The 15603-nt window shown below is 40.0% G+C and overlaps 1 pseudogene; it reads right to left on the minus strand.

Annotated features, from left to right (window-relative positions):
- Positions 1-13828: 13828 nt before the first annotated feature.
- Positions 13829-13929, minus strand: LOC116472034 (U6 spliceosomal RNA; annotated as a pseudogene).
- Positions 13930-15603: the final 1674 nt, after the last annotated feature.

Raw genomic sequence — 15603 nt, forward strand, 5'->3', positions numbered from 1 at the left:
AATGAGACAGATGGTGAGTTCAATTAAGAGACTCTTTATGGAGATAGCTCAATATTTCAGGTGAAACATGGTCAATACTCAGGAAGGAGATTATGGAGTCCCCAGATGTTTAGGAATTAAAAGCAACAAGACATGGTGACTGGTTGGATGTGAAGGACAAAGTAGAAAACATCTAAAGGGACTTTTAGGTTTTATTGTGGGTAATAGGGAGATGGCACCATTCATGGACACAAGAATAAAGGAAGGTAATAAATTCACTTCTGGGACTTGGTAGAGTTTAAGTGGCCCTGGCCATCCATATAGGGGTGATTGGAAGGTTGGTGTGAATTCAGGAGGCATCAACCTGGGAGTCGCCACCACGTAGATCATATTGGAAGCCATGACAGCTGATGAGATCATCTAGGGATGTGTGTAGACTAGAAAGAGAAAGGGGAGTAAGGATACTATATCCTCATCAAAAGAGGAGAAACAATGTGACCAGCAAGAGACCAAAAACTAGCAAAAGGTAAGAGAAGTACCAAGGTCGAATGCCATAGTGGAATGCAAGAGAAGACAAAATATCAGGAAGAATAGAGAGCCAAATAGCATCAAATTCTGCAGAGAAACCAAGTCAAGTAATATCTGAAAAAGGTGTAGGAGGTTGTGGCTAAGTTCAGTGACATGGAGGGAGCAGAAGCCAGAGTACAGGCTCAGGGGATGGAGAAGTGAGTGTGGAGCAAGAGGTGGACACAGCAAGGGCACACTACATGTTTGAGAAATTTAATTCAAGATGAAAACGGAGAGGAGTTAAGCAACGGTTAAGGCCACACAGCATCATAGGGATATTTTTGAACTCATACCATAGTTTTATATAGAGACGAAAAAAACCCAGAGCTCAGAGAGTCCTCTTCAGCTTTATAAAATCAAACTTGTCAAGTTAATGGATTTATTTAAGTGAGTCAGACCCCATTAGAGCATATGTCACTTGACTGTTATAGGTATGCAGCCATGACTCAGAAATGCTCACACAAAGCCATGTGGTACAATATATTACTAAGCAGTGCTTAAGCATTTTCACACAGTGATTAGAAAGATTGCATTGTGGTATATGGCTGGCAGAACAGCTCAGAACTATATAAGTTACATTTCTCTTTGTGGACATTTTGGGAACTTGTATTTGATTACAAAATGCCTTGAGATTATAAATCCAGTCAGTAGATACAGAAAACTTACAGCATATCTTTCTTCATATCACAGCCTCTGTAAGAAAAATGTATTAATTTAATTCCATAGAACTTTTTTTACTGGTTCAAGTGATTAATTCTTCTAAGCAGATGCCAGTGTGATGTAGTGATGAAGAGCACAAGTAATGAACTTCAATAGACTCGTGTTTTGAATTCAGGGTCAACCACTTATGAGCTGTGAGATCTTGGGTAATATCTTAGTCTATTTTGTGCTGCTGTAACAGAGTAACCACAGACTGGGTAATTTATAAAGAACAGAAATTTATTTTCTCACAGTTCTGGAGGCTGGGAAGTCCAAGATCAAGGTACTGGTATCCGGTGAGGGCCTTCTTGCTGTGTCATCCCATGGCAGAAGGTGGAAGGGCAAAAGAGCACCCAGGCACACAGGAAGAGGACTGAACTTGCTTTTATAACAAACCCACTCTCCTGGGTTAATCCATAGATGAGGGCAGAGCCTTCATGACCTAATCTCTTCTTAAAGTTTCTACCTCTTAACACTGTTGCATTGCTTCCAAGACATGAACTTTGTAGGACACTTTCAAATCATAGCAGGTAAATTCCTAATTTGTAAAATGAGGAAAATAACAGTATCCACCACAGAGAGTTGTTATGCAGGTGAAAATGAGGTCATGCATATGCAGCGCTTGGCACAGTATATGACGTGGAGGTTCAGTGAGCATGAGATGAAATTCAATTCACTGGGGCCAACAGGGAGACCCTGCTAGGAAGGGAACCCTAGGCACAAAGGGCTAAAGGCAATAATAACTGTGGCTGAGCTTGGAGAGGAGAGGATATGGGTGAAAACTGACAGAAAATGAGATAGGAAGAGTGGTAACAAGGTATATGGATCTTCTGTTGGGGAAAAAAAATCATATAGCAAAGCTTCAAATAGTATTGTTATTTTATATATGCATATATATATATATATATTCTATATCTACACATACATATACACTACATGTTACCACCAGAGTCTTTTCTATGCTTTGCTAAACATATGACAGGGATATTTCCTGAGCCACTGTATCTTTTTTTTTGGAGATGGGGTCTCACCATGTCACCCAGGCTGGAGTGCAGTCCTGCAATCTCAGCTCACTGCAACCTCCTCCTCCTGGGCTCAAGTGATTCTCCTGCCTCAGCCTCCTGAGTAGCTGGATTACAGGCACCCACCACCATGCCTGGCTAATTTTTGCATTTTTAGTAGAGACAGGGTTTTGCCATGTTGGCCAGGGCTGGTCTAAAACTCCTGACCTCAGATGATCTGCCCCCCTCGGCCTCCCAAAGTGCTGGGATTACAGGTATGAGCCACCACACTAGTCTGTTTCTGTTTCTCCACTCCAGTGTCCATGCCAGCTGCAACTGTACTTTGTGTCAACCAGTATTCAAGGGAGGACTCTGATTGGTTCAGTTCATCCTTTCAAGTGAAACCCATGAGTTGTGCTCTGCTTGGAACAGGGGTTTGCCCATCCAATCAGCTGTATCCAGGGCTAGAGGGAAAGTGGAATCCCATGCTTCAGAACCTGTCCTTTCGTATAACAGGAGCTGAGACCATGAAATCTGCCACGGATGAGACCACAATGAGTAAGCAGCGTCCCGAGTTATATCTATCTGTTGGAGGGATGGAGGAGAAAAGGCAGGTAGGTGTAAGACATGAGTGGCCAACTGTCCCAGTTTGCCTGGGGCTAGGTTTAAATTTTTGATAGTAGTGAAATGTATATGTCATAACATTTACCATTCTAATGGCTTTCAAGCATGCTAGTCTGTGGTGTCATTGTGCAAACATCACCACCATTAATCTCTAGAACTTTTCATCTTTCCAAACTAAACCTGCACACATTATACACTAATTCCCCATTTCCCCTCTCCCCAGCCCCTGGCAACCATCTCCTCTCTGTCTCTATGAATCTGACTACTCTAAGTACCTCCTATAGGTGGAATCATATAGCATTTGTCCTTTTGTGCCTGGCTTATTTCATGTAGCATAATGTCCTCGGGGTTCCTCTACGTTGTAGCACGTGTCAGAATTTCTTTCCTTTTGCAAGCTGAATAATATTCCACATTTTGTTTGCTCATTTATTCATCAATGGACTCTTGAGTTAGTTCTGCCTTTTAGGCTGTTGTGGGTGGGACTGGCTCAATTTTAACACTAAAAGTCTTGCGTCCCAAGAAACTTCTCAGTCCTGGGCAAACTGGGATCATCCCAGACATAGACCCAGCTAGCATCCCCAAAATAGGACACCAGCACAAGCAGCCAAGGGCATCATCACCAGAGAAACTCCACCTGCACAGGGCATGATTTCGGTGTCCCAGGAAAGGTGACTCTTCCCACACAACCTCTGAGAACTAAGTAGGCTAAAGAGAGGCAGTTATCAGAGATCCTTAATGGAGCAGCCAATTCTCAGTAACAGAATTCGTTATCCAAATGGGACAGTGAACATAATACCCTCTCACACACACACACATCCTCACAGTCCACAGGATTCGGTTTTGCCTAAGCCTGGCCTTATTCTTACATACCAAAGTGCATCAATGATCTAACTCCTACAAAACTGAGAGGGTTTTCCATTCACAAGAGACCTTATAAAAATCATGCGTTTTTCAGTAAATCATAGATCTGTTTCTTCCCTCCTGTTTTTTTGTTTTTTGTTTTTTTGAGACAAGGTCTCACTCTGTCACCGAGGCTGGAGTGCAGTGGCGTGATCACAGCTCACTGCAGCCTCAACTTCCCAGGCTCAAGCAATCTTTCCATCTTAGCCTCCGGAGTTCTTTGTACTACAGGTGTGTGCCGCACACCCAGCTAATTTTTTTTTAAATAGAGATGGGGTTTCACCATGTTGCCCAGGCTGGTCTCGAACTCCTGGGCTCAAGTTATTCACCCGTCTCCCCCTCCCAAAGTGCTGGGATTATAGGCATGAGCCACCGTGCCCAGTCCTCCTGTTTTTTGTGCACTATTTCTTAAATGCGCTAGCTGCCAAATGTACCACTTCTCTATATATTTTTTTCACACTGCATTGCTTACAAGAAAACAGAATGCTCAGTTTCTGGCATTAAACACATTTTTTTTTTTTTGTATTAGCATCAGTACAATTGACAAGGCGTCTGTTTTTCATGGTCTGTAACGAGGTTTGTTGTGTGGTAAGAATGAGAACAGTAGGTTTTGGGGAGGTGTAATGTTCTATTTGCATTGCTTTCCCAACTGCTAGTGCTGACAGATTTAAGCATCTTTCAGGTCTGAAATATTTTAGATCTTTCATGGCACTGGAGATGGGTGGAGGGAAAAAGTGTCTTTTTTCTAAAATACATGCTTAATCTGTTTAGCATGGAATCAAACCATACTTTCTGTACTTTAAATCTCATATTTTAAATTTAACTGCATTATATTGTCTTGTGTTTATGGAGATAGTGTGGGATGCAGGATTTTTTAAAGTGTATTTTTATGGACTCTTTAGTTAATTTTTCTATTTTCATTAAATAAAAACCTTTATCTCCTAAAAAGAGTTTTCACCAACAAATATTAGGTGAACAGGATAAGCTGTAAGGAAATTGAAAGAACTCAGTGATAGTGATGTGATATTGATGGTCATAAATAAAGTAAACAGGCAACTGGGCCTGTTTCTCAGGATCAGACACTATAAGTAGCTTCACTTTAAGGGATCAGAATTGTCAGGGGGCATTCCTGGTTCCTGCTGAAGCGTGAGTCTGCTTTACCTACAGCACACCCTCCAGCTCAACACGTTAATGCATAAGAACACCTACGTGGCTGGTACTGATTAATGATTTAAAATTTTAAATTATGTGTAATGATATTTCAGAAATTAATAATTTAAAAATTTAAATAATGTGTAATGATATTTCAGAAGATAAATGCTCCCCTGGGGCTCAATCATGGTGATTTATAGTGGAGTCACACAGCCATCTATACATCCAGCAGCAGAATGTTGGGGAGCCGTGCTTTGTCACCTCATGGGGTACAGTGACACCCCTTCCCACCCTAAACTTATTAATCAGGAGATTCAGGTGGCCTTCTGAGGTGGGTGCATATTGCTGGCACTAGCCTGAGTTCTGTTCCCTCTCCCACCAGTAAAAACCCTGATGTTCCCCACTGAAAGGGGCATAGGATCATTGTGGTACATAAACTGATGATTTGTAAGCTCTCATCTTTGCATTCACTACAAAAAAAATATTTAAATTTCACATTTGCCTTACAGTTTCTTTGAGTTTTAAATGTAAAAACAATACAGGCACAGATTTTAGATGTTAAACCATGCAAAAATAATATACAGTGGAAAGTAAGTCTCCCTCCTTCCTTTACCCTCAGGTTCTTAGTTCTCCTTCCTAGAGGAAACCACTGTTACCATTTTTATTAATAGATTTCTAGAAATATTCTATGCTAATACAAGCACAGTAATAAATATATAGCCCCCGTTTCTACGGAAGTGGTAGTATGCTACACACATTGTTCTGTACCTTGATTTTTTAAATTAAACTTTTAAAGTTATTTGTTGGTTCATACTGCAAATATAAGAAATACAGACACTTGGCCGGGTGCGGTGGCTCACGCCTGTAATCCCAGCACTTTGGGAGGCCGAGGCGGGCGGATCATGAGGTTAGGAGATCAAGACCTTCCTGGATAACACGGTGAAACCCCGTCTTTACTAAAAATACAAAAAAATTAGCCAGGCATGGCGGTTGGTGCCTGTAGTCCCAGCCTCTTGGGAGGCTGAAGCAGGAGAATGGCGTGAACCTGGGAAGCAGAGCTTGCAGTGAGCCGAGATTGTGCCACTGCACTCCAGCCTGGGCGACAGCACGAGACTCCATCTCAAAAAAGAAATACAGACACTGCTAGACTTATGACGGGGTTACATTGCAGTAGACCCATCATAAGTTGAAAATATAATAAGTCAGAAATGCATTTAATACACCTAACCTAGTAAACATCATGGCTTAGCCTAGCCTACCTTAAACATGCTTAGAGCAGTTACATTAGCCTACATTTGGGCAAAATCATCTGGCAAGACAAGACCCTGTAGAATATTAGTTGGTTACCCTCATGGTGGCACAGCTGACTGGGGAGCTGTGGCTCACTCCCCCTTGCCCAGCATCAAAAGGGAGTATCATACTGCATATCACTAGCCTGAGAAAGGATCAAGATTCAAAATTTGAAGTAGGGTTTCTACTAAATAGGTATCACTCTCACAGCATGGTAAAGTTGGAAAAATAGTATCAAACCATTGTAACTCAGGGACTCACTGTAATATAGGGAGACTTGGGTACTCTTTATCCAGTTTCCCCCAATGGTAGCATCTTGCAAAACTGTTGTACAATATCACAACCAGGATATTGACATTGATATAATCCATTGACCTTATTCAGATTTCCCCACTTTTACTGGTACTCCTTTATATATGTACTTATCTTTATACAATTTTATCACACGTGTAGGTTTGGGATCCACCACCACAGTCAAAGTTCAGAACAGTTCCATCCCAATAGGGATCTCTCATGTTTCCCTTTTATAACCATACCCAGCTTTTCCCTGTCCCTTCCCCCATCCTGAACCCCCTGGAAGTCACCAATCTATTCTCCATTTCCGAAATTTTGTCTTTTCAGAAATGTTATATAAATTAAAATATGCAGTGTATTATCTTTTGGTATTGGCTTTTTTTTCTCCCAACACAATTTCCTGGAGATTCATCCAAGTTGTTGCATAATAAATGCACAACTATTAGTCATGCAATAGCTTATTCCTTTTTATTGATGAATAGTATTCCATGATATGAATGTACTACAGTTTGTTTAGACATCATCCTGTTGAAGAACATCTAGGTTGTGTCCAGATTTGGATTATTATGAATAAAGTTTCCAGGAGCATTCATATACAAGTTTTTGCATGAACATAAGTTCTCATTTCTCTGGGATTAATGCCCAAGAGTACAATTTCTAGGTCATATGGTAATTGCATATTTAATTTTATAAGAGATTACCAATCTGTTTTCCAGAGTGATTATACCATTTTATGTTCCCATCAGCAATCCAGTTTCTTTGCATCCTCACCAGCATTTGATGTTGTCACTATTTCTTCTACAAATAGGAACAGTTTTATTTCTTCTCAAACTGTATGCTTTATATTTCTTTTTCTTACTTATCACAGTGGTTTTTCTCACTTAATATATTACTTGGGGATCATATCAGATCAGCAACTTAGATCAACCTTATGTTTTTAATGACTTTGTAGTGTTCCATAGTAAAATCACCAAAATTTATTTTGCTAGTGTCCTATTGATAGGCCTTTAGTTGATTTCAATCTTTTGCTATTAGGAACAATGCTTCAATGAATATCCTTATACATATCTTTTCACACATGTGCAGGGTGTTACAGAAAAAAATTCTAGAAATAGAATTGTTGCATCAAAGAGTATATTCACTTAACATTTTGGCAGTGCTGAATTGCCATCCAAAGAGTTTGACTCAATTTATAATCCTATCCAATATATTGTCTTCTCAAACTTTAAATATCATTGCTAGCCTGAAAGGTGAAAAAAGAATATATTCTGGTTATAGTTGCTAAATTTTGAGATAAGTTTAAACTTTGCTTAAAATGAAACCAAATTTATAGAACTAAAAAGTGGCTTTGTAAAAATAGAAAAGTACTATATTATCTTTTTATGTATCAAAGTTAGATAATATTACTATTTTTTATTCAACCAAATTCTTCAGGCTGTGTTTTTAAAACAAAATTGGACTCATTTCACGTTTCTTTTTCTTTTTCATTCTACATTTTTATTTTAATGAAAAGATAGCAGTAGAGGGGGAAATCTCTTCATCAGAAAATACAGTGAAAAAATTCCCAAGACATTGTCATGTATTACTGGTTATTTTTGGTGGTGAAGAGAATTATTTGAAAACAAAGAAGCCTTTCACAAGCCTCTAAAATACAAAAGATTTAATAACATTTACATCTGTGTATCAGCCATGTCTGTAATGCGAGTCATGAATAACACATAAACCAGAGCACAGAAAGAACAGAAGTGCTCACACATCATTTAAAATCCAACCCACCCCATCGTCGGTGGAACCAAATACACAGCAGGGGCAGTTCCAGTTGCTACACACACAATAGAGTCATTGGAAATGAAAACATATTAATTATGTTCCTTAAGGTTAGGAGAGAAATAGCAGGATTCACTAAACCTTTCTAACTTCTCTGTTGAAAATTTGTACCAAAGAGTACATCCTGGGTTGCCTCTTTATTTTTCCTAAGAAACGGCAGAATGAGTGTGTGTATTTGTCCTGTTTTACTGTTTATTCGAGTCTGCACTTGGGGCTCAGACTTGCCTCGTTATTGTGCTGAAAATGGAAGAAAGTTGGCTTGGGAAGATGGACCTTTGTTACGAGTGAATAACTTGCAGAAAAAGTTACTTGTTTTAAATGTTCGACAATACCTGCACAAGTCCCAGTGGTATATGTGGAAATTCTTGCTGCTATGAAATGAGTCATGTAGTATCCAGACCTAGAGCCCATGGAGCAACATGTGCCCCCATGCCTGGCTAATTTTGATATTTTTAGTAGAGATGAGGTTTCGACATGTTGGCTAGGCTGGACTCGACCTCCTGACCTCAAGTAACCCACCCAACTCGGCCTCCCAAAGTACTTGGATTACAGGTGTGAGCCACCATTCCCGGCTTCACCCTTCTCTATTAGGGCACTAGAGGTTGCCTCCTAGCAGAGTCTGATGATCTCTCACCAGCCTAGGAGATCCCTGGATATACATAGGAGCCAAATGAATGGACCTAGGAACATACAATTCCAAATTTGGGCCACAGACAGTTATCCAAATCAGACTAAGGAATGATTTCCTTCATGGTCAAACATGTTGCTTCATTTCACATTTTTTTTAAGTATCTAGGGGATGCTTCAGTTGAGACATTTTAGCAAACAGTCCCCAAATGCTAGTACTGCTCCTGTCTTCAAGGAGCTTACAGTGTAGCAACAGAGTTGAAATAACTTCATCGTATTGCAGTAAGTACTAGGATAACTATCTAGAGCAGATGCTGTATCTACAGTATAGAGAGAAGAGGAATTTAGTTGAAGCTGGAGGTTAGAGAATGCTTTGAGGAGGAGAGAACATCTGAGTTGAGGAGTGAAGGCACTCCAGGCAGAGGGAACTGCATGAATGAACTTGAGTGAGAATGCCAGAAATTCAGCATTTCCAGAGGGGCAGGCAGAGGATTAGGCCAAAGCTGCAGGCAGGAGCCCAGTTAGAAGCAAAGATTTAGGCTCTCTCCTGCAGGCTGCAGGGACCATTGATGGTTTTAAGGAGAAAATAGTCAGATTTGCATTTTAGTTGCTTACTCTTCGTGTGTTGTGCAGACCTGGATATATAGGCATTCAGATAAATATGCCTTTTTGGTGTGCCTGAAGTAGTTCATAATAATAAAAACTGAATGTTCTTATACATAAAAACTTTTTCTAATCATGTCATTGCCATTTGTGTTCATTTCCTATTATTGCAATAACAAATTATCACACACTTAGTGGTTTGCAACTATATAAATTTATTATCTTACAGTTCTAGGGGGCAGAAGTCTGAGATGGGTGTCACTGGGCTAAAATCACAGTGTCAGCAGAGCTGCATTATTCTGGATAACCCATTTCATTGCTGTTTCCACCTTCTAAAGGCCACCTACATTCCTTGGGTCATGGCCCTTCCTCTATCTTCAAAGCCAGCAATGTTGCATCTCCAAACCCCTGACTTCTGCTCTTGCCTCCCTCTTTCACTTAGAAGAATCAATGTGAGTCCATTGGGCTGACACAAATGACCCAGCATAATCTCTTCATCTCAAACTCAACTGATTAGCAACTTTAATTCCATCTGTAACCTTAATTATCCTTTGATGGGTAACATAATAGATCCCCAGGTTCCAGGAACTATGACTTGGACATCTTTGGGGAGAACTATTATTCTGCCTGTCACGCCATCATTTATTCAACATTTTTAAAAAATGTAATGGTGGTAAAAAAGATGCATAACATAAAATTTACCATTTTAACCATTTTAAGAGTAGAGTTCAGTGGCATTAAGTACATTCACATTGTTGTACAACTATCACGAACATCCACCTCCAGGACTTTTTAATCTTCCCAAGCTGAAACTCTGTACTCCTTAAAAAATAATTCCCCATTCTTCCCTCCACCTCCCATCCCCTAGCCACCATCATTACACATTCTATCTCTGAATTTGACTGCTCTAGATGACTCATTCAACACCTATCGAACAACTACTATGGGCTAAGCACCCTGCCACAAACTGGAGAATCAAAGATGAAAAAAGACACGGTCCCCAGTCTCAAAAGATTTCATCAAGACTTAGAGGGGAATGGCCAGGTGCGGTGGCTCATGCCTGTAATCCCAGCGCTTTGGAAGGCAAAGCCAGGCAGATCACTTGAGGCCAGGAGTTCAAGACCAACCTGGCCAACATGATGAAAACCCGTCTCTACCAAAAATACAAAAATTAGCCAGACATGGTGATACACACTTGTAATGCCAGCTATTCAGGAGGTTGGAAAATCTCTCAACTTGATCTTTTAGCTCATTTTCAGCTGAGTCTATTCTGCTATGTACCCTACCTATTAAATTGTGGAGGGTTTATTTTATGGTGGTGATAATATTTTTAATATTTTTATTTTCCAAAAACAGAGTGGTTTATTTATTAGCGGTTTCTTCTCTCTGATAATATTAATTATAATTATTTTAAAGTCTTTTGATTGCTTTATGAATTCTGTTTTTTGGATACTCATTTTTCTATTTGTTGAGTTTGATGCTTTTGTGTGTGTGTTGTGTTTCCCAAACTGTTGATAATTCTTAGGTATCTATTAATAGTTATAATTGGAAGTTGTAATTGAATATCTGTCTATATCAGTCCATCTATCATTTATCTATTTCTTAGTTCAAAAGTAAATATTGGGTCTCCTAATGACAGACTACTAAATTAGGAAAGGATAATATGTTTGCCTTCTGAGTAAGAAGAGCTCTCAGGGTCATTGTAACTTACCTGAAATACCTCCCTCCTTCTTTGGTGCCAGTTTCAGAAGTCCCATTTCAGAGAGCTCTACTCAAGGCTTTATCCTGGTGGTGGGGGTGGGGAAGGTAAGGACAGCTTCTGAGTCAGCATATGTGGGAGAAGATCTTTTTCTTTTATTTTTCTTAACTTTGTATTAAAATGCAGCATATACTGGAAAGTTGCTCAAGTTAACACATCCTTATAACCAGCACCAAGATCAAGAAACAGAACAACTAGGGGCCTTGCATCCCCTTCCAGTCACTGCACCTCCAAGGGTAATCATTGCCTTAACATCTATTACTGTAGATTTATTAAATATTATTTGATTAAAATATTATCTCTACTTTATTAAAATATTATCAATGGAATCACACCATTTCATATCTGACTTCTTTCATGTAGCATGTTTGTGAGATTAATCCGCCTTGTTCTGTGTGGTTGTGGTTTCTTCATGCTTGTTGATGCATAGCATTCCATTTCATGAACAAACATTTATCTATTCCTTTTCTTGTTGATGTACATTTGGGTAGTTTTCAGCTTGAGGCTATTGTTAGTAGTACTTACTCATATATTTTGATGAACATATGTATGGACTTCTTTTGGAACGGGAGTTGTTGGGTCATAGGGTAGCTACATGTTGGCTTTAGAAGATAGGGCCAACAGTTTTCTACAGTGATTGGACCATTTTACACTTCTGTGAGGAGGTTCCACTTGATTCACAGCCTTGCCAACGCTTTTCTGTCCTTTTCATTTTAGCCATTCTTGTGGGTGGTATTGCATTTGGGTTTTAATTTAAATTTTCTTCATGACTAATGAAGTTGGAGGCATTTTTATGAGTTAAATTTTCTGTGCTCTTTTTTTCTCAGCTTTTTATTATGAAAATCTTAAAACAGAAAAGTTGAAAGTCTGGCATAATGAAAATGCATATACTTAGTACCTAGATTTAAACAATTGTTAGCCTTTTGCTATATTTGCTTCTTGTGTGTGTGTGTGTGTGTGTGTATATATATACATACATATATATAATTGTTTTGCTGATCCATTGTAAAGGAAGTTGCAATCATAATTACACTTGACTCATAATTACACCAGTATCTCCTAGAAATAGATATTTTTCTACATAACCATAAAACCATGATTATATATAACACAATTAACAATAATTTCCTAAAAATACTATGTAACGGTCTGTGTGCAAGTCTCCCCAGTTGTCTCCAAAGTACCCGTAATCTACTTTTTTGAACCAGAAGCTAATCAAGGCCAAATCCTTGCATTTGATTGTTATAGCACTTTAAACAGATCCCTCATTTTCCCCACCTCCCACCCACGACATTGATTTTTTGGAGAGCCAAATTCTGTTCCAGTTATCTATATAAAATTTTTTAAAACCCCAAAACCTTAGTGGCTTAAAACAATTATTTTATTATATTTTACAATTTTGTTGATCATAATCAGGCAGGGCCCAGTCAAGTGATTCTTCTTTTTCACATGACACTGACAGGGTCACTTGGTGGTATCCACTTGTCATATGGACTGGTCTGGAGGCTCCAAGATGACTTCTGCACACTCATGTCCAAGACCTTGGTTGGGAGGGCAGGAAGGCTGTGATCAGCTGGGACTGTCCACCAGAGCATGTCCATGTAGCCTCTCTGGCTAGCATGGCCTCAGAGTGGTCAGTTTCCTTACATCCTGTCTCCTGGCTCTGAGGACGAGTGTTTTGGAGACCAGAACAGGAGCCACGCTACCTTTTATGACCCAGTATCAGGAGTCACACAGCGTCACTTCCATCAGGCTCTGTTGTTTGAAGCAGTCACAAAGCCCACCCAGATGCAAAGCATTTGCAGCTACATTTTTAAAGCTGCAATGATCTGTTCTTCAGTCACAAATAATTTGCCTTTTTCTCACATGCAAAACACACACCTTTTTCCAAGATTCCTCCAGACTCTCATTCCATTAGGACACCAGGCTCAGACTGTTTGAGAACCGCCTTTCTTTATCGTGGGCTCCCCGTGAGGCTGCTATAGAAGTCTTAGAAGTATTATTGTCTAGCTGACATGGGCTAAGAGGCATGCCCTTTGGATTCTTCAGGAATTTTGGATATAACTAAGAGGACACACAAAAAGCAACATTTTAAGTCTTTCTGAGGCCATTAACAAGGGTCTTACGGTTACGCACTGGATTTCCTGAGACTATTTTCTTAGTATTACTCTTGGAGAATGTTCCCCATTCTGATTTTGTCTGCTTCTTTCCTCTTGGAGTCATTTAACTTTTTTCAAATCCCCTTCCCTCACCTCCATATTTCCTACAAAATTGGGTCTAGAGACTTGATTTGATTAAGGTTGAATATTTTGGCAAGAATACTTTGTAGGTGATTTTGAATACATTATACTGCATGATATCTATAGGTATATCATGTCAGGTTGTCCTACTATTAATATGTTACAGTCCATCACTTGCATATGGTGGTGACCCTCAGGCCTCTCCATTGTAAAAATGTACGTTTTCTTCCTTGTGATTTTCATGGAATTTGTGGGGTAATACCAGGAAAAATATGAAATGCTTCAAAAATTCATGTCATCCTTGTGCATAGACCATGCTAATCATCTTGGCATCCTTCCTATTTTAGTCTGTACTATGGAAGCATGTCCTGCCCTGGCTCTCATGAATTTGTAACTGTAATCGGTTCTTTGCCTCAGGCACATGGCAAGTCAATATGCTAAGACATCGGGTTGCAGCAGAGAAAGAGGTTTAATCATAGGGCCACCAAATAATAAGACAGGAGAAAATCCCAAATCTGTCTCCCTAAGGAGTCTGGGGCTAGGGATGTTAAGGGTTTTGGAATGGGCCAAGTGTGGACATGGTTGATTGGTCAGCGAGTCCAGGGTGACGTCATGGGGCAGGGAGATAAAGAAACTGTATCTGTACATTGATTTGGTTCCTCTGCGGAATCTTTGAACTGGCTGGCATCAGCTACTCCACTAGAATTAAGGATCTGTTTAAGCCATTCTTAAACAAAACCCTTATGATTCTAACATCAGAAACTTCATCTATAGAAACAATGGGGATACAAATGGTCAATATCTAGTGCTACATGAATTTTGGCTACAAGGAAGTGAGTCAAATTGCAGCCTGACTAATGCTTAATTATAACTATATTTCTGTCCAGAACTCTTGTTAACCCTGTGAGGACAGCTTCAAATACAGCTCTTCTATCTCTTGTGCCAGCACCTGCTCCTGCTCCAGATGTCTGCTGACTTAGGCTTAAAATATCCCTGCACTGCTCTCACTTCCTTAGTGGTCATTTTGCCTACCTTTGGTTAAGCCGTGTTCATCTTTGCTCCAGATTTGCTGTCAATCAGATCTCACCTGCTCTCTATCCTCCAGAAATTCCTGTATCCTTCTGGTCTTCTGGTGGCCCTCTTTATTTTGTTCATCTGTTTTTGTGGGTTTCATGCATACGTAGGAAATACTCACAGAGAGACAGAATGTGTTGTGTAAGGAGATTTGAGGCAGGAAGTAGGGAGGTAGTGTATGTGCTTGTGTTCAGTCAGACGTCTCTGGCCAACCTTTGCTTTTGAGAAACTATATCCCAGGGCAGAAACGAGGAAGTGTCACATGTATCAAATCATTACATTGTATCCCATAAATATATACCATTATTATTTGTCAATTAAAAATTTTAAAAAGGGCCAGGTATGGTGGCTCATGCCTGTAATCCCAGCACTTTGGGAGGCCGAAGCGGGCGGATCATTTGAGGTCAGGAGTTCAAGACCAGCCCGGCCAACATGGTGAAACCCTGTCTCTACTAAAAATACAAAAAAACATTAGCTGGGCATGGTGACATGCACCTGTAGTCCCAGCTACTTGGGAGGCTGAGGCAGGAGAATCGCTTGAACCTGGGAGCTGGAAGTTGCAGTGAGCAGAGATTGCACCACTGCACTCCAGCCTTGGTGATGGAGTGAGACTCCATCTCAAAAAAAAAATTTTAATTTAAATTAAATAAAAAATAAATATCATGGCCGGGCGTGGTGGCTCACGCTTGTAATCCCAGCACTTTGGGAGGCTGAGGCAGGTGGATCACGAGGTCAGGAGATCGAGACCACGGTGAAACCCCGTCTCTACTAAAAATACAAAAAAAATTAGCCGGGCGTGGTGGCAGGCACCTGTAGTCCCAGCCACTCGGAGAGGCTGAGGCAGAAGAATGGTGTGAACCCGGGAGGCGGAGCTTGCAGTGAGCCGAGATTGTGCCACTGCACTCCAGCCTGGGCGACAGCGAGACTCCGTCTCAAAAAATAAAAATAAAAATAAAAAAAAAAATAA

Source organism: Hylobates moloch, unplaced genomic scaffold (assembly GCF_009828535.3).
Source record: "Hylobates moloch isolate HMO894 unplaced genomic scaffold, HMol_V3 SCAFFOLD_6, whole genome shotgun sequence".
Classification (NCBI taxonomy): domain Eukaryota; kingdom Metazoa; phylum Chordata; class Mammalia; order Primates; family Hylobatidae; genus Hylobates; species Hylobates moloch.